Genomic DNA, 20,491 nt, shown 5'->3' on the forward strand with positions numbered 1-20,491 from the left:
ATGCCGCGCGACCGCGATGAGCCGGCGGCCGTGCGCGTCTACACGGTCTGCGACGAGTCCAAGCAAGCACCATCCCCAGAAAACCCTGGCCCAGCCTCTCCTCCTTCCTGCTAGTGTCTTGTGCTCACCATCTTCGTTTTGGGCAGGTGCACGCCCATTGATGCCGAGGACTGCGGGGAGTACGCCGACGTCTTCTTCATCAAGTTCTCGCAGGTCAGCAACGCGAGGTGACTAATGCTTGTCACGCATATCTATCTCATTCATTCGGGTGTAGGATTTTTGCTCCTATGTACTGATCAATTCGTGGTGATGGTTTGCCGTGGCAGCCTTGCGTCTGTCATACATGGTTTAGATGATTAGTGTGGTATTGGCTCTATCATGTTGCAGGTTTGCAAAGAGAAAGTTGGATGAGTCTGTATTTCTTGGCAACCGGCTGCAGGTGTCATATGTTAGGTATAAAAAATGCATGAGTAGCACAAGATCGCAAAAGCAGACACTAGAACACCTAATGATCATAAACAGAGAGAGTAGATGTGTTGCATTACTGGGCACTGATGATCCCATCGACGCCTGCGTGAGGCAGGCTTGGTGTGGCGGTGTTGATGACGAACTTGTGGTCGATGACGATCTGGAGATCCTCCTGATCCCCTCCGGGCGCCACCTGCACTGCCCTGGCACAGCACGGCGAGGTTCCAGTCTTCCCGTTGCTTCTGGCCACTCTAGATCGGTAGAGTTTTGGGATGTGGGGGAAGCAGATGTTTAGATCGTTAACTGGGTATCGATCTCTGCCAGACTCCCCCCCTTTATATGGCACAGCGCAACAGGGGACCAAAACCATCGAGTTGGTTTTGGCACCCCCGATCAGGGTGCGTTTGTTACATACGAGAACAAGTCACGTACAGATCAAGCCCTGGACGTTGGTCCAGTGGGCCCATCCCTTTAACGTTAAGTTTTGACTTTTCTCTGTTAACTGAAAATGACTGTTGAACCTGACAGATCAACCAACATTCTCCCCCTTGATCGTTAGGTTTAACATCATTTGCCCATTCTCCATAGGAATAATAAACCAAAGTGAGGTGTTACAACAACCAATGAAATGCTATTGAACCTCAACACTTATGGCATACCAGCCTATCTTGAAATGGATAACATAATACTTATTGGGAGTGGTTCTTATTATGGTCCCTTTATTCCAGAATCATAAGGCTTCCAGTAATCCCATGCCGGCAACATGCTCACGAAAAATTCTGGGTGGTAAGCCTTTCGTTAGCGGATCCGCAAGCATACGAGTCGTACTTATATGCTTAACATTAGTTGTTTGATCCTGGATCCTATGCATCACAACATGATACTTAATGTCAATGTGTTTGGCAACATCACTTGACTTGTTGTTATTCGCATAGAAAACTACGGGTTCATTATCGCAGTACAATAGAAGTGGTTTTGAAATGCTGTCGACAACTTTAAGTCCGGGAATGAAATTCTTTAGCCATACAGCCTGCCCAGTGGCCTCATAACATGCTATAAACTCTGCTTGCATCGTAGATGAAGCAACTATAGTTTGTTTGGAGCTTTTCCACGATATAGCTCCTCCGGCAAGTGTGAATACATAACCTGACGTGGATTTCTTACTATCCACACAACCGGCATGATCAGAATCTGAATAACCAACAACTTGTAGGTTATCAGACCTTCTGTACGTAAGCATGTACCCTTTTGTCTCTTGCATATAACGCAAGACTTTCTTTGCGGCCTTCCAGTGGTCTAGTCCTAGATTTGATTGGAATCTGCCAAGCATCCCGGTTATAAAAGCCAAGTCAGGGTGTGTACAAACTTGTGCATACATGATGCTTCCGACAACTGAAGCATAAGGAACCGACTTCATCTGATCAGTTTCAATTTGGTTCCTCGGACATTGAAATGTCCCAAACTTATCGCCCTTGACTACTGGGGCAGGTGAGCCAGAGCACTTATGCATATTGAATTTCTTTAGTACTCGCTCAAAGTATGCCTTTTGTGATAGTCCCAACACACCTTTAGACCTATCTCGATGAATCTCAATGCCGAGGACATATGAAGCTTCACCGAGATCTTTCATATCAAAATTGGAAGACAGAAAATTCTTGGTCTCGTGCAGCATATCCTTATCACTGCAGGCCAATAATATGTCATCCACATACAGGACTAATATTGTGAACCTACTGCCCTTAAACTTAACATAAATGCAGTTGTCCTTAACATTTTCAGTAAAACCAAAAGTTCTAATAATCTTATCGAACTTGAGGTACCACTGTCTTGAAGCTTGCTTCAAGCCATAGATGAATTTCTTCAGACGACATGCTAAATGTTCCTTTCCTTCCACAACAAAACCTTCCGGCTGAGTCATGTATACGTCTTCATCAAGGTCACCATTTAGAAATGCCGTCTTAACGTCCATTTGATGCAATTCTAGGTCGAAATGAGCTACCAGAGCCATGACGATCCTAAAAGAATCTTTAGATGACACAGGAGAGAAAGTCTCATTATAATCGATTCCTTCTCTCTGTGTGAAACCTTTTGCCACAAGTCTAGCTTTGAACCTTTCGATGTTCCCTTTGGGGTCGTACTTAGTTTTGTAGATCCATTTGGAGCCTACTCTTTTGGCGTCATTAGGAACTTCTACTAGGTCCCAAACATCATTTGAGCTCATAGATTTCAACTCGTCTTCCATGGCGATTTGCCACTTAGACGAATTCAAACTCTTAATGGCCTCCTTGTATGAGGTTGGATCCTCCACCTTTCCTATATCGTCTACATCCTCACTCATGTAGGTGATATAATCATCTGAGATGGCTTTTCTTCTTTCTCGATGTGATCTTCTCACAGGCGATGGTGGTGGAGGGGCATTATTATTATGAGGATCTTCTTCATTATCCGACTGGTGATTTTCTTCACCTTCTGGATTTGCGTTATCATTAGTTTCAGGATCACCATCAGGTTGAGGACCAGAACTGTGAGGTTCAGTCTCAACATTAGAAGTGATTCTCCTCTGCATTGGTAGAACGACCTTTTGGATAATCGGGGATGGAGCACACACCCGCTTTTCCTCAATATCGATCTTCCTTATTTCATTAACTTCATTATCCTCAAAAAATACCGCTTGCCGGGTCTCCACGTACTTAGTGGTATGACCTGGGCAATAGAAACGACCTGTGCGGGTATCCGACGAAGAAACAACTAACCGTTTTTGGGTCTAACTTCTTAAGTTGTGGATTGAAAATTCTAGCTTCAGCAGGACAGCCCCACACACGTAAATAGTTCAAGCTCGGTTTCTTTCCCGTCCACATCTCGTGAGGTGTGTTCGGTGCTGACTTAGTGGGAGCAAGATTTAAAATATGTGCAGCCGTCTTCAATGCCTCCATCCATAGGCTTACCGGCAAACTTGCATGACTGAGCATGCTACGCACCATATCCAAAAGCGTACGATTGCGGCGCTCAGCCACACCATTTTGTTGAGGTTCACCAGGCATTGAATAATGGGCAACAATTCCATTCTCAGCTAGGAACTTAGCAAAAGGTCCTGGAATTTGCCCATAAGGAGCGTGCCTACCGTAATACTCTCCCCCGCGATCAGATCGTACAACTTTAATTTTTGCATTCAGTTGGTTCTCAACTTCGGCTTTGAACACTTTAAATTTGTCCAAAGCTTCCGATCGATCACGTATAGGGTAAATGTACCCATAACGGGAAAAGTCGTCTGTGAAGTTGATGAACGAATCAAAACCATCTATAGACTTAACATTAAGAGGTCCGCATATGTCAGTATGTATGAGTTCGAGGACACTCGTGGCTCTTACCGCTCCTTTCTTAATTGTTTTTGCATATTTACCTTTGATGCAATCAACACATTTGTCCGCATCGGAGAAGTCTAATGGGAGGAGTACATCATTTTTAATAAGTCTTTCCATTCTCCCCCTCGAAATGTGGCCCAAACGACAGTGCCACAATTTCGAAGAAGTACTAGTACCCTTCCATTTCTTCTCAACATTCGAAACATTACTCACATGCAAAACATAATCATTCATAGATAACATATATAGTTTGCCTCGTCTGACACTGATACGTCCAAAACGTATCTACTTTCCCGAACACTTTTGCTATTGTTTTGCCTCTAATTTGTGTATTTTGGATGCAACTAACACGGACTAACGCTGTTTTCAGCAGAACTGTTCTGGTGTCTCGTTTTTGTGCAGAAATCCAATTTTCAGGAAAAACCTCAGGATTTTGACAGAAGGCCCTATTTTCCCAGAATACTGACGGAGCCAGAAGGACAAATCAAGTGGAGGCCCGAGGGCCCCACACCATAAGGCGGCGCGGCCTAGGGGGGTCCCGCGCGGCCCTATGGTGTGGCCCCCTCGGCCGGCCTCCGACGCCCTCCTTCGGACTACTTATTGGCCTCGACCTAAAAACGCACGGGGAGAAGTCGAAGTCGCCAGAAACCCTCCAGAACGCCGCCACATTGCGAAACTCCGTCTCGGGAGCCAGAAGTCTCCGTTCTGGCACTCCGCCGGGACGGGGAATTGGAGGAGATCATCGCCATCATCACCGCCAACGCCTCTACATCAACCAGCCATGTTTCCCCCATCCATGTGTGAGTAATTCCCCCGCTGTAGGCCGAAGGGGATGGTAGGGGTTGGATGAGATTGGTCATGTAATAGCATAAGATTGTTAGGGCATAGTGCCTAGTGTCCGTAATTGGTACTTTGATGATATTGTTGCAACTTGTTATGCTTAATGCTTGTCACTAGGGCCCGAGTGCCATGATCTCATATCTGAACATGTTATTATTTCATTATGATATTCATTGTTTATGGTCTTACCTGCAAGTTGTATACACATGTCGCTGTCCGGAACCAATGGCCCCGAAGTGACAGAAATCGGGACAACCGGAGGGGATGGTAGTGATGTGAGGATCACATGTGTTCACGGAGTGTTAATGCTTTGCTCCGGTACTCTATTAAAAGGAGTACCTTAATATCCAGTAGTTTCCCTAGAGGCCCGGCTGCCACCGGCTGGTAGGACAAAAGATGTTGTGCAAGTTTCTCATTGCGAGCACGTACGACTATAATTGGAACACATGCCTATTGATTGCTTTGTACTTGGACACCGTTTTATTATTATCTGCAAATGCCCTGCTATGATTGTTACATGAGTTTCTCTCATCCATGCAACGCCCGACATTCGTCCCCGTGCCTACAGTATTTTAATCCTGCTGTTTACTAAAATCACTACTGCTGTCTTTGTTACTCTGCTGCTGTTATTTTACTACTGCTACTGCTATAAAACTGTTACTACTGATAAACTATTGCGAGCAAGTCTGTTTCTAGGTGCAGCTGAATTGACAACTCCGCTGTTAAGGCTTTCAAGTATTCTTTGTCTCCCCTTGTGTCGAATCAATAAATTGGGTTTTACTTCCCTCGAAGACTGTTGCGATCCCCTATACTTGTGGGTCATCAAGACTATTTTCTGGCGCCGTTGCCGGGGAGCATAGCTTTATTTGGAAGTTCACTTGGATTGATATTGTTCGCTGCAAATTCTCCATCATGGGTAAACCTCGCGATACTAAGGTCGCCATATTACCATCCACTACAAGAAAATGTACAACTCTGAGTACCTCTGCTGCTCTTGATTCACCATCTGTGATAAGTAAACTTGTTTCACCACCACAAGCTTCAAATGCTGGTACTTCTGCTGAATCTGAAAACTCTTATAATATTGATGATGCTTCTGCTGTACTTGATGATAGTGGTTCATTGGGAACTTTTCTAGATGCTACAATTGCTAGGTCTAGACAAATTGAAAATACTGAAACTCCTGATGTTACTACACCTATTAATTCACCTGAACTTGAATACTCTAGTGATGATCTTGATGAAGATTATGTGGAACTTGATGATGATTTTATTGAAAAATGCAATGCTACTACTGATGCAAGAAAAATTAAAAAGTTGCTTGCAGAACATGCTGTTAGATATAAACTGTCTCCTGATCCTAAATTTGCCACATCTCCTATAAACATTAAGGATAAAGATTATGATTTTTCTCTTGATCTATCTCATATAGCTATTGTTGAGAAAACACCCTTTTGTGGTACTGAAAAAGAAAGTGTTGTTGAACACATGATTGAGTTATCTACTCTGAGTAGCTTATTTTCTGATGATGTTAAGAAGCGTACTTACTTTGTTGCTAAAATCTTTCCATTCTCATTAAGGGATGACGCTAAAACTTGGTATAATAGTTTGCCGCCTAATTCTATTAAAAGTCCAAAAGAATTGCTTGATGTTTTCTTCCGTAAATACTTTCCTGCTAGTGCTCAACATATTGCTTTGCAGAGAATCTATAATTTTGATCAGGGAGATGGAGAGAAATTGCCTGAGGCTTGGGCGAGATTTTGCTCTCTTATTAGAGCTCGGCCTGACCATGATTTGGAAAAGCATGATTTACTTGATATATTTTATAGTGGACTAACCATTGAGTCTAGGGCATACCTGGATAGTTGTGCTGGTTGTGTTTTCAGGAAAAGAACTCCAGACGAAGCTGAAGAATTATTGGCTAAAATAGGCCGGAATCATGATGATTGGACTGCGCCTGAACCAACTCCAACGCCAATATTGAAGAAGAGGGGTTTAATTAAATTGAATGATGAAGATATGAGGGAAGCCAAGAAGTCTCTCAAGGAGAAAGGTATTAAATCTGAAGATGTGAAGAATCTTCCTCCCATAGAAGATATATGTGAGATAATTCCCCCTTCATCCATGATTGAGGTAAATTCCCTTCAGCGCTTTACTAGGGAAGATATTCCGTATTCAAAACCTCCTGCGCAATGCTTAGATGAGTTTGATAATTATATTGTTAAGCAAGAGAATTTTAATATGAGAGTAGAGAATCATCTAATGGAAAATTCTCAAGCTATTAGTGAATTGCATGATATTGTGGAGAGAACCTCCAATGATGTTAAGATGCTTGTTAAACATTTTCATATGGTTCGAACTCAAATTGATCAACTCACTAAAGTGCAAAATGACTTGTTAGGAAATAATTCTAAAGAAAAACATGCTTATGAAGTAACAACTAGAGGTGGTGTTTCTACTCAGGATCCTCTATATCCTGAAGGACATCCCAAAAGAATTGAACAAGATTCTCAACGCATTGAACCTAGAGCTCCTTCTAAGAAAAAGAAGAAGAAACATAAAAATGTTGTAGAATCCTCTGAACCTGTTAATGATCCTAATAGTATTTCTATTTCCGATGCTGAAACTGAAAGTGGTAATGAACATGATAAAGATAATGATAAGAATGATACTCCTGATAAAGAAGAGGTTGAAGAAGAACCTGAAAAGCATGCTAAAAATAAAAAGTATACTAAAGAAGATTTTATTGCTGAGAAACATGGTAATGAAAGAGAACCTTGGGTGCAAAAGCAAATGCCTTTTCCTGCTAAGAAACTAAAATCAAAGGAAGAAGAACACTATAATAAATTTTGTGATTGGATGAAATCTTTATTCTTGCAAATCCCTTTGACTGATGCTATTACATTGCCTCCTTATTCAAAGTATATGAAAGATATTGTTACTAACAAAAGGAAAATCCCCAATGAGGAAATTTTCACTATGCTTGCTAATTACTCTTTCAATGGCAAAGTTCCAAAGAAGTTGGGCACCTGTATACCTACTATTCCTTGTTCTATTAAGAATAATTATGTTAAAACTGCTCTATGTGACTTGGGCGCCGGTGTTAGTGTTATGCCTTTTTCTCTTTATAAGAGACTTTACTTAGATAAGTTGATACCTACTGATATATCTTTGCAAATGGCTGATAAATCTACTGCTATTCCTGTTGGTATATGTGAGGATGTTCCTGTTCAAGTTACTAATAATTGCTTGATATTAACTGATTTTGTTGTGTTGGAAATGCCTGAAGATGATAATATGTCTATTATTCTTGGGAGACCTTTTCTTAAACCGCAGGGGCTGTTATTGATTGCAATAAAGGAAAGGTTACTTTCAATGTTGATGATAAGAAACACACCGTCTATTTCCCCAAGAGGATTGAGAAAGCGTGTGAAGTTAATACTATTTCTAATGTAAGAACTATCAAAGTGGGAACTATTGATTGTCCTATATATGAGCCTAAAGAAGAATATCAAACTCTTATGATTGGATCCATATCAATACAATTCAAGGTAACATGATTGATTTGAGGTTTATTTCTTCATATGCTATGTAAAATTTATTTGGTGGCAAGACTTGATCAACCTTGTTAACAAATACTTTTTATATGCATAGAGGAGGTAAACAACATCTCTTTCTTCCTCCACTTGCTCTAGTTGCTGTAGCACCTTTATTTTTCAAAGTTTCTTAGTTAATTGGAAATTTCAAAAAAAAATCCTGGCCAGTAATAATAAACTTAATACCCAGAAATGTGCATTTTTCAAAGTTTTCAAAAATTCGCAAAAATTGCACCGTTGGTCCTATTTTTCGACGAGGCACCTGGGAGTACCAGAGGATGACCTGTGGGGCACCACAGGGTGCCACACCACCAGCCGGCGCGGCCAAGGAGGTGGGCGCGCCACCCTGTGGTGTGGGCCCCTCCTTGCCCCACTATTTCATCTCTTTCTCCCAGCATCTTCTCTCTCCCAAAAAAACTCGAACCAACTTTCTCTCACTCGCGTTTTTGCTCAAGAGCTCAGGATTTTTCGATCTCTTTGCTCAGCCCAGATTTCTGTCTGAAATTTGGCACATTTGCTCTCCGGTATGTGACTCCTTCGATTATCCAAGTAGAATTTTGTTTGGTTGAGTATATCTTGAATATTTTGCTGCTGTAGGTAACATGTTTAGTGAGCTTGCATGCTTGTTCTAAGTGGTAGAAACTAGTTCTGATGCATGATTAGTACTCTAGCAAGTTCCTATGGTAGTTTCCCTCAATTATATGTCACCAAATCAAGTTTTATATTGTTTGTTGAAAAATTTCAGAAAATGGAAGGGAGTAGGCACTAACTTAACCAACAAGAATTAGAGGTGCAACAGGTCATGAGAGTTCACCGAGAAGAAGGAGTATATCCCACTTACTATCCGTGCGTGGATTTCATGAGAAGTGCAGGGATCTTGCAGGACGTTCAAAGTTTAATCTCTCGTGCAGGGTTGGATGATTTTGTTGATGGGGAACCATGCCAATATGTAAAACTGACTATGTCAGTAGTGCAGGATTTTAAATTCAATTGGTCACGATCTAATCCCATGGTTCAGTACAAAATTTATAATAAAACTGTCAACTTGCCATTCAATGATTTTTGTGCAGCAATCAGAGTGCCGCAGTGGGGATCATGCGAGAAGATAAAGGGATCGCCGCAAGAGTTCTTGGACCTCTTCAAGATGATTTGTCATGGAAGAAGCTTCTCAGAGGATGGTGGTAAAATCAGTAGCATTCATTTCCCAGCTATTCGTTACTTTGCTTATTTCATTACCAAGTGCGTTCTAGCAAGAAAGAATGGAAGTAAAGTAACTATCCAGGATCTAGCCTTTCTAGCTGCTGCATTACAAGGTAATAGGACTTATAACTTGGGAGCTTTGATAGCCAACAGACTTGCTACTAACCGTGAGAGGGGAGGAATTTGTGGAGGTCTCATCGCCTCTCGCTTATTAGCTATGCATAATGTAGGACCTCACCGTCTTGATATTCAGCTCCCCATAGAGAAACTTGACATAGCCTCCATGATTAAGCATGAATTTGTTTCTGATTCGTCTAATTTGAGAAACCTGTCTTACAGAATAACATTTTACAAGAAATCTTGGACAATGACTAAGAAAGTTGAAAAATTAGTAGGATTGCCTGCACCTTCTCTGTTTAACCTTGATTCCAGGGAGGATTGGTCAGTCACGGAAAGTGCAGTTAATGCATACATAGAGGGAGGAAGCCATCGTGCACGAGATAACACGGATGAGGTCGAGGAACACCTCGACTCGTCGTCAGATGCAGCAAGCTCTTCGCATCAACACATTGGGCATGAGGAGCCTCCACGCTTTTCTTCTGCATCGGTACCTTATTATGACTACTCCATGTATGATCCACCGGCGTGGAACCCAGACCCTCGATGGGATTGAACTCCACTTAGGCCAAAAGCCTAAGCTTGGGGGGAGATATACCGGCATCACTCATTCTTTGCATATCATGATTGCTGGATACTTGTATATACTTGTTTAGTTTGTTTGAGTGGTTTTCTAATGAGAGGAAGATGATATTTGGGGAAGTGCTGCCTGAAAACAGATTCTGGACTGTTACCGTAAAAATTCTCAAAAATAGCCAGAACAGTATTTTGCGAAGCCAATTTTTGTGCATGTTCCCCAGGTTGTTATCTAACTTTCATTAGTTGAACACTTTTCGAGCTGAGCAACGTAAGATTTTTGTAAAAATCGATTTCTGTACTGCTGTCAGGTTTTGGCAGATTTCTGCCATCTCGCTTTTCTGTGTTTCTTTTAGTTTGCTATTTCTTGCTTTCACTTTGTTTCTTTCCTAAAACACAAAAAGACCAAAAATATTTCTGTTGTTTCTCTTCACCATTTGTTTATCTTGGTTTCTTGCATTTGTTTCGCTTTATTTGCTATTGCTAGTTTGCTATAAGAAAACCCAAAAAGATTTTGCTTTGTTTGCTTGTTTCCTTTTGTTCTTGTTCTCAAATTCGAAAACACCAAAAAAATTTGCTGTTCTTCTTTGGTTTTGTAAAGTTCTTTATGAGTTCAATGGTCTTCGGTGGCTGGAGCGTGGTTTTCATTTCATATTATCCAAGCTACACAAGTGAAAGGCAATGATGACGGCATTCGACAATCTGATTGTGGTGAGAGGCTGGTATGAACTCTATTTGTTTTCATTTTTGTACATATACTCATCCATGTGAGCATGCTTAGTTGGTTCATGTGAGGTATATGTCATTTAAGAAAGTTTAGTAGTTCATGATCTCTCATGTTTAGCTCCAATTTATTAATATGAGTAGCATGTAATGGATGTTTGCTTGCATTGTTTTATTCATAGATAGGTATGATATTGTGGTATCCTCCTCTGAATAATTCATTTATATCGATTTGGCACATGCTCACGCATGCATATGACTGAACAAGAGTCAATTAAGCCTCCATGATTTACATTGCTTCAGAGTTCTTGTATCACTTTTATGCCTCAGTTAATTTATTTTGCCGCAAGCATGATTATGACAGTTATTGCTCTCTTGATTTGTCGCTCCCTAGTCTTTTGCTAGCCTTCACTTGTACTGAGCGGGAACGCTACTCGTGCCTCCCAACACATGAAAACCAAGTTATTCCAAAGTGTCCACCATAAATACCTATGCATGGCATTTTAAACCATTCCAAGTAAATTCTCATGCGCTACCTTTAAAACCTTCAAAATGCTTCTCAATTTGTGTTAATGTTTCATAGCTCATGAGGAAGTATGTGGTGTTTAGCTTTCAACCTTGTCATTTACTTTTGACGGACTCTCATATGGACTAGTGGCACATCCGCTTATCCAATAATTTTGCAAAAAGAGCTGGCAATGGGATTCCCAGTCCCGAATTAATTAACTTAAATAGACACTCCTCCATGGTTTGTGATTGTTGGACGGCACCCGAAGGATTCGGTTAGCCATGGCTTGTGTAAGCAAAGGTTGGGGGGAGTGTCATCATCATAATAAAACTAAACTAAAAAGGCACTCCTTCATGGTATGTGATTGTTGGCAGGCACCCGAGGATTCGGTTAGCCATGGTTTGTGTAAGAAAGGTTGAAAGGAGTGCCACATAAAAATGCAAATAATTCATGGGAGCCGCTCTTGAAAGTCCGGTTGGCGAGGTAGTTGGTGTACCCATTACCATTCGTTGACAACAACAAACACCTCTCAAAATAATTTTACTCCTGCTTTACAAATGAAAAGCTCTAGCGCATGTTAATCCCTGCTTCCCTCTGCGAAGGGTCAATCTTTTACTTTTATGTTGTGTCTACATCCTTTCTTTGAGCACTTTCTTGAGAGCACAACTGTCATTCTTAGTATAATATGCTTGTCTCAAAATATGATTGATTGTGGTATAACTTTGATGCCTTTATCTTTGACAATCACTATTTCTAGTCTTTCTATGAACTCCAGAGGTGCCCGGGCATTTATGTTTTGCCGATCAAATACAGGCAAGCGAGATACCACTTTATCATACTCTCTTATGAACATTGCAATCCTGCTTATATACATGATTCATGATGCTTATTATTAATTGTTGGTACCTCTTCATGATTGACATAGCTGTTAGATGATCTTATTTGCATGTATCTTATTATGAACTGCTTAAGTATTAGCCATATCATGAGAATATATACATCATATGAACAAATGTGTTCGTGAAAGTTCTTTTATCGCTCAGTTGTTAACTGAATTGCTTGAGGACAAGCAATAAGCTAAGCTTGGGGGGAGTTGATACGTCCAAAACGTATCTACTTTCCCGAACACTTTTGCTATTGTTTTGCCTCTAATTTGTGTATTTTGGATGCAACTAACACGGACTAACGCTGTTTTCAGCAGAACTGTTCTGGTGTCTCGTTTTTGTGCAGAAATCCAATTTTCAGGAAAAACCTCGGGATTTTGACAGAAGGCCCTATTTTCCCAGAATACTGACGGAGCCAGAAGGACAAATCAAGTGGAGGCCCGAGGGCCCCACACCATAAGGCGGCGCGGCCTAGGGGGGGCCGCGCGGCCCTATGGTGTGGCCCCCTCGGCCGGCCTCCGACGCCCTCCTTCGGACTACTTATTGGCCTCGACCTAAAAACGCACGGGGAGAAGTCGAAGTCGCCAGAAACCCTCCAGAACGCCGCCACATCGCGAAACTCCGTCTCGGGAGCCAGAAGTCTCCGTTCTGGCACTCCGCCGGGACGGGGAATTGGAGGAGATCATCGCTTTGTACTTGGACACCGTTTTATTATTATCTGCAAATGCCCTGCTATGATTGTTACATGAGTTTCTCTCATCCATGCAACGCCCGACATCCGTCCCCGTGCCTACAGTATTTTAATCCTGCTGTTTACTAAAATCACTACTGCTGTCTTTGTTACTCTGCTGCTGTTATTTTACTACTGCTACTGCTATAAAACTGTTACTACTGATAAACTCTTGCGAGCAAGTCTGTTTCCAGGTGCAGCTGAATTGACAACTCCGCTGTTAAGGCTTTCAAGTATTCTTTGTCTCCCCTTGTGTCGAATCAATAAATTGGGTTTTACTTCCCTCGAAGACTGTTGCGATCCCCTATACTTGTGGGTCATCAGACACCGAGGCCAACATCATTATTACAATAATTTAAAACAAATTGTTTGTTACCAAACTTGCACTCAAACATGTTATCATCGAGACAAGAAACTGAAATCAAATTCCTACTTAAAGTAGGTACATAAAGAACATTATTTAAATGAAGGTGAAAGCCGGTGTGTAGCTCCAAGGTGAGTGACCCAACAGCTTCAACATCAACTTCAACTCCATTTGCAACTCTAAGTCGTCTTGCCCCGCTTGTTATGGTTTGGATCAAATTTAATCCCTGCATAGAATTAGCAACGTGAGCAGTTGCACCTGAATCAATCCACCATGATGTACAAGAGAAATCAGTATATAATATTTCATCAACAAAAGTGATTTCATCTGTACCTTTCTTCATCATCCACTTGAGGTATTCATGACAGTCCTTCCTGTAATGGCCTTCCTTCTTACAAAAGAAACACACATTATCAGTAGGCGCTGAAGACTGTCCATTATCCTTTTCCTTTCCTTTAAACTTTGGCATTTCCTTCTTGAAGGTTTTCTTTGGCGACTTTGAAGGGCCTGACCCGTCATGCTTTCTCTTTGAGGAGACAACATGAAAAGCCTGATCCTTGTTCTGCCTTATCATTCGTTCTTCTTCCTGGACAATCCGAGGGGATATCTCAGCAAGTGTCCACTTCTCCTTCATGGAATTGTAGTTGATCTTGAACTGATCGAACTCTTCAGGGAGGGACTCCAAGATCATGATGATAAGGAGGTTGTCACTGAGCTCACACTTTAGGTGCTTCAGTTTATTTGAAGCATTTATCATTCTCAGTATGTGTCCCCTAACATCACCATCATTTTTATACTTGCCAAGTAGCTTGTGAAAAAGCTCATGAGCATAAACCTTTTCAGAGCCTTTGAATTGCTCCTCCAAGGCTTCCATAAATTCCTTAGCAGTATCTTTCTCGGGGAGAGCCCCAATAATCTCAGGTGAAATGGAAGAATTCATCACGAGCATTGCAACGTGATTGGATTTGTCCCACTTCTCCATCTTGGAGTCATAAGTTTTCTTTAGTTCATCATACCCCGTAGCACCAGCAACTGGCGCCACGGGCTTATCCTCCCTTAAGGCATAATCAAACTCGTTGAAAGCCAAACATAGCTCAATGGAGTTCTTCCAACGAGGAAAGTTGCTGCCGGTCAACTGCTCGACAGCATCATAACGCATCGCAGCGGAAGCTGAAATTTGACATGGACATTCATTAGTAAAATTACATGCATATAAAATAAACATGCCATAAATTTCTTATTCTATGTCAAACACCGTTGGGCAGAAATGACATGAATTAGAACAACATTAGGGGTTGACATGCAGAAATAATACAACGTTGGTCAGAATTATTGTGCAGCCATAACATTCTCAAAATAAACATCAACTTTAAATCATTTAAGGAACAACATATGTGATGCTTAATTTGATGACTCAACATTAAAACATGCTAAGTACTCTAAACAAAAAATCTCGTTGGTTCATTTCTGTCTAGAACAAAAGCATGTTTTCTGATCATATTATTTTAGGCAATTATTTTCTGTTTATTACAGTGCATAAAACATAAGGTATTAACATAAAAGTGCACTGAAAAACATAAAAGAAAACAGAAAATCGTCGGCCCAGAGAACACTGGACCGTCAACAACCTGGGCCGAAGCCCACTCTCAGATGCAGCCCAAAAAGGACCCCCGGCCCGGCTGCTGCTCCGCCTCGATCTGGGCCGTCCAGTGGATCGGACGGCCGAGATCATTCAAGGCCGGATCAAAAAGGGGCAGCCGGAGCCCTAACCCTAAAAAAATCCTCCTCCTCCCCCGATTTTCTCGCGCGTGAGCGGCGGCAGGAGACTCTCCTCCCCGATGTTTCCGCTCCCGTCGGAGAGGCGGACAGGCCACGGCCCGGCGGCGCGGGCGCGCGAGGCGGCCACGGCCCCGGCCCCGGCACGAGCGCGCGAGGTGACCACGGGCTCGGCGGCGCGTTCCTGCCCTGCGTCATGCCGGCGCGGTGGCGGCGCTCGCCGGAGCAGCGTGCTATGGACCATGTCCGGCGCGCTGCTTCGTCGAGCGTGGCTACTGGCGCCGTTTTATTTGCGGGTCGGCGAGGGGTGGTGCTCACCGGCGAGGCCGACAACCGTTAGGCGACGACAGAGGTAGGCGGCGCGACGGCCACCCGCGTGTGCGTCCATTCCGCGTCTCGCGACGCGTCTACCCGCACGCTCCTCCGTCGGGAGGAAACGGCGGCGCGGGATCTCTGCCCTCGCCGGAGCAGCGGCTGCTCCCACGGCCCCCGGAGGGATAGGCAGCGACCCGGCGGCCTAAGGTGAGGTTCTCATCCTCCAAATTGTGCCAAAATTCATATTTAGGGTTCATAATTGCTTGCAGATGGTTCTAATTCGATACAAAATTAACCGATCTGAGAGCTAGATATCCATAACAGGGGCTAATCCAAGGCTAAAACATTAACATAATTGCCTAAAACATGATCTTAATCACAACTAGGGTTCTAGTGCTAGCAACACAGGGCATCTGATACCATTGTTAGGTATAAAAAATGCATGAGTAGAACAAGATCGCAAAAGCAGACACTAGAACACCTAATGATCATAAACAAAGAGAGTAGATGTGTTGCATTACTGGGCACTGACGATCCCATCGACGCCTGCGTGAGGTAGGCTTGGTGTGGCGGTGTTGATGACGAACTTGTGGTCGATGACGATCTGGAGATCCTCCTGATCCCCTCCGGGCGCCACCTGCACTGCCCTGGCACAGCACGGCGAGGTTCCAGTCTTCCCGTTGCTTCTGGCCACTCTAGATCGGTAGAGTTTTGGGATGTGGGGGAAGCAGATGTTTAGATCGTTAACTGGGTATCGATCTCCGCGGACTCCCCTTTATATGGCACAGCGCAATAGGGGACCAAAACCATCGAGTTGGTTTTGGCACCCCCGATCAGGGTGCGTTTGTTACATACGAGAACAAGTCACGTACAGATCAAGCCCTGGACGTTGGTCCAGTGGGCCCATCCCTTTAACGTTAAGTTTTGACTTTTCTCTGTTAACTGAAAATGACTGTTGAACCTGACAGATCAACCAACATCATATGCACCTCAGTTTGAAAGTCTCGAGGATACCAAGTGTTATAAAAGCGACAAGCAAATAACGAAGCACGATAAAGGTAAACAAAATAGAGACACAGGATTTAACGTGGAAAATCCCTTCGAACACAGAAGCAGAAAAACCACGAGCGCCAGCCAGCAAAACTTCACTATATCGGGGAGTATTTACAAACGCCGTGAGTTATCTTATAATCTGATAAATCCTAGTCGGTGGCTTACAAGATGTATATATAGGCGGTGCCAACGATCTGTACCGTACCGCAGGGGGCTACCGCCCCCCCTTCGCAGGCGTCCCTGTAGGGCACGACGTATGGGCTAACTTCAGACTCCGCTATGCTTCGGCCCAAGCCTACCGGCGACGGGCCTTCTCCGCTCGTCAGAATTTAGTCTCCCTTTAGTATATGAATATGGATCACAATATAACACCAAGGAGAAATTGGAAGTCAGGAGAAAGGATGTCCTCGGCCGGCTAAGATGTACAGTTATATTCGTTTTGAAAATATGCCTGCATCTTGTCTTGGAATATATTTTCGCGATGTCAGAATGTAATTTCTCCAAACGATCCAAAGATCGGATTTTTCATTACCAGAAGATAACGAAAAACAAGCGAGTATCATATGCCCACCTGTCACGTTCCCACACACCCGCCACACCAAATATATACAAAACGCCGCCTGAGGCTAGCTAACACGCAACCAAACTAACAGTTTTTGCACCCAACCCGGTCAACACAACGTACCAACTTAACAAACGAGGACAACCACAACGTTTTCCAGCCAAAAGCAGCAACATCAAAGAAAGTTTCAGCGCAACGTCATTCTTCACATTTCTGTAATTCATCAGGCGATGTCGGCATGATCATCCTCCTCCATATCGTCCACTTCATCAGCAGCATCCCTTGCTTCCCTGATCATCAGCGGCCTCTGCGCCTGTTCCGAGCCCCATCAGCAGCATTTTGAGCAGTAGCAAGCTTCAGTAGGCCATCAGCTCCCAAACGCAGGTCTTCAGCATCTTTTTCACCATGGAGACCTGCCCAATATTTCATAAAAACAGTAGAGTAGCTGATCAATTCAACAGGGTCCTTGATCATTTTGTGATCGAAGCAGGATCTATTTCTAAGTTTCCATATCGCCCAGCAAATCGCAGCCAACCCCACAATCTGCGTGTTTCTGCTTGCAGGAATAAAACGTGGGATCCACCAGAAAAACTGTGTAAAGGAGCCAGGTCTGGTTTTTGCTCCAACCAAGTTCCCAACTGCACTCCAGACAAACTTTGCCGCTGGACAGGAGAAGAAGATATGAGAGATGCTCTCAGGATTATTGCAGAATTGACAGGAAGCATTCCCATGCCAATTTCTTTTCAGCAAATTGTCTTTTGTAGCAATAGCATTATGCCAGATCATCCACAACCAGATTTTGATTTTCAAAGGAATTCTACTTTTCCATAAGTGTTTGAAGGTTCTATCTATGCCATTACTGCACAGGTGATTGTACACTGACTTGACAGTAAATTTACCACTTTTTGTCCATTTCTAGAGAGGTTTATCTTGCCTATCAGTTAACACAGTCTGTGACATGATTTTATGTAGGCCATGAATCTGCAAAGCAATATCAAGTGTCATCCACCTCCTGAAGGAAAAATTCCAGTTCATGTTGGTAGCAGCTGCAACTGTCACATCTTGCTCAATACATATGTCAAATATCTCAGGGAATCTATCCTTTAAAGGATTTTGCTCACACCAAGCATCACACCAAAGATGTCAGAATGTAATGAAGAAGCATAACTAGGATTATCACATCAGCAATGCTACTATATTTATTTTCCTTTCTACTTGTGCTAACTGGACTAGGCATTTCCTTGCGTTTTCCAGCAGCTGCTGGAATCAGACCTGAAGGGCTATCTCAGTATTCACTGGGCCAGGTATCGTCTAGCGGGAACTCACACCATCAAATGAGCTCCAATAAGAGGTTAGTATACAACCTTTATTTGGTTTTGTGGTGTACAACTGATAATTAAAAGTTACACATAATTTACTTACCGTAGGACATTACATGGGCACTTCAGAACTGATATTGCTACCAGGACTGATTCCAGCCATTTATTACAGTAACCATGTTATGGTTCATGTAGTTACCTTGGGATGACCAGAGGAATTAAAAAAATATAAGGCACAAACTAGTTAAGAGGTTTTATTAATATTATATAGTCATTTACTTCCTTCACCAAGTTCTTGTGTATCATGGAAAGTTTGCCAGGTCGACAATCTAATAGGCTAGCTCGATGTAGGTGTTTGGGCATGCCCTGAGCTTCTGTGCATCACTTTGGATATTCTGACTTGGCAGTGCCAGTACGTTCCAAGGTTCCGTGTCTTTCTGCTAGGGATATGATCATGATACAATCGTTTAGTCTTATTCTTTAGAAGGATTTTTATATGCATAACTACACTACTTACCTGAAGCCCCAAACAGTGCAACCTGACTGTTTTCTGAGAAAGAAGGTTAACGCCATGGCACCATGGTGATTTCTTCTCTGAAGTTTCATCTTATTTTCTTCAGGGATTACAGGAAGACAGTTCACAGTTCCCATATTGAAGATCCTCGTTTCAGTCATGTGTCGTCTAATAAGGTATAGTAGTCAAACAAATGTTTAGTCTGAATACTAAGAGGTTGCTCTTTAAGGAAAATAGGTGTAGTTAGTAAGCAGACAGATCGTGCTATAAGGCAATGTTGCAGAAAATCTAGGAAGAAACATCGATCAATTAAGATGCATTACTACTAGAAAGCCAACATTGATGCACTACGTCATGCAAGTAGCTGGCACGGGCAAAATCTGCAACTTGTTATCGTTAGTGCAGACATTGAGATCATTCTTTAGGAGTTTCCAGCAAACCCATTTTTCATGTTCACATATTATACACGTTTCTTTCCATGAATGAAATGTTATTTGATCAACTTATGGAAACTATGCTGTTTAACTGTAGGAATATTTTCCGTCTGAGTCAATGAATGCAACTGTAAATCTAGTCAGACAGAAGCTTGATAAGGTAAGAGTATTTTTGTATCCATCTTCCATGTAGCAGCCACATAAGTAAAGTTAAAAGTTCCATTTTCAAAATATCAGATACAGTCCGGCGGTGATACTTCCAGTACTGCTGCTACATCCAATAAACCAAGGGTCGATAACCGTAGGCGAATTTGATTCATTGGATCACGTGGAGCATGCGTTAGGGAACCACAACGTGCTTGTTCTTCATTTTCTGCATAATAGCTGTTCATATGCTTACTCCTTTGGCTATATGACCTGTCAGTCTTTCCAGCAACTATATTTTAGATTTCTCGAATTTCCATGGGTGTCCTGATTGACCTTTGCAATCTCTTGCTGTCTGAAGTAGTAACATTTTTCTGGAGTAAAATCCCTTTTAAGCCACCACTTGCTTGACAAATGAGGAGTAACTGTCATCCAAGCGTTTGCTTCTAGTTTACATTAAACTATCTTTTTTTGGTCACCGTCAGCTCAGCATCATGTGGTGCAAATATTCTGAGAAGGAAGATGAGTATGTGCCAAGAATATATTTCTTGTTAAGCCTTATTTATTGGGAGTGATGTTTTAGCACATGGGAGCATATGCTCCCTATATTTTGAAATGCATCTTAAACATATTTTGAGATGTCAAAAAATTTGAAATAAAAAATTCGTATATACTCAAGTGCTCCACGCTCACGAAGTTGTTTCATGAAAAGTCGACTTGTCGTGTGGCATGTGTAAAAAAGACAGAATTTCAGTGCTAAAAATAAGGTTTTTCACAAGAATTATTTTTCTCTTTTTTACATAGACCATAAAATAATTGTTTTTTCTCGAAACTTAACGAATGCACATACATTGTGAAGATATATATGCAGATTTTTTTTTAAAAAAAAATTGACACTTCGAAATATGTTGCTTTGGAAGAGGGAGGATATGCACCTGAGATCCGAATTGAGTTTCCGTTATTCTCTAGCTTACTTTATTTATGTGATTGTGCATGTTGGTAACCG

At 42.3% G+C, this 20,491-nt stretch overlaps 1 pseudogene; it reads left to right on the forward strand.

Annotated features, from left to right (window-relative positions):
- Positions 1-19,716, forward strand: LOC127308991 (uncharacterized; annotated as a pseudogene).
- The last annotated feature ends 775 nt before the right edge of the window (positions 19,717-20,491 follow it).

This window comes from Lolium perenne, chromosome 6 (genome assembly GCF_019359855.2).
Source record: "Lolium perenne isolate Kyuss_39 chromosome 6, Kyuss_2.0, whole genome shotgun sequence".
In the NCBI taxonomy this organism is placed as follows: domain Eukaryota; kingdom Viridiplantae; phylum Streptophyta; class Magnoliopsida; order Poales; family Poaceae; genus Lolium; species Lolium perenne.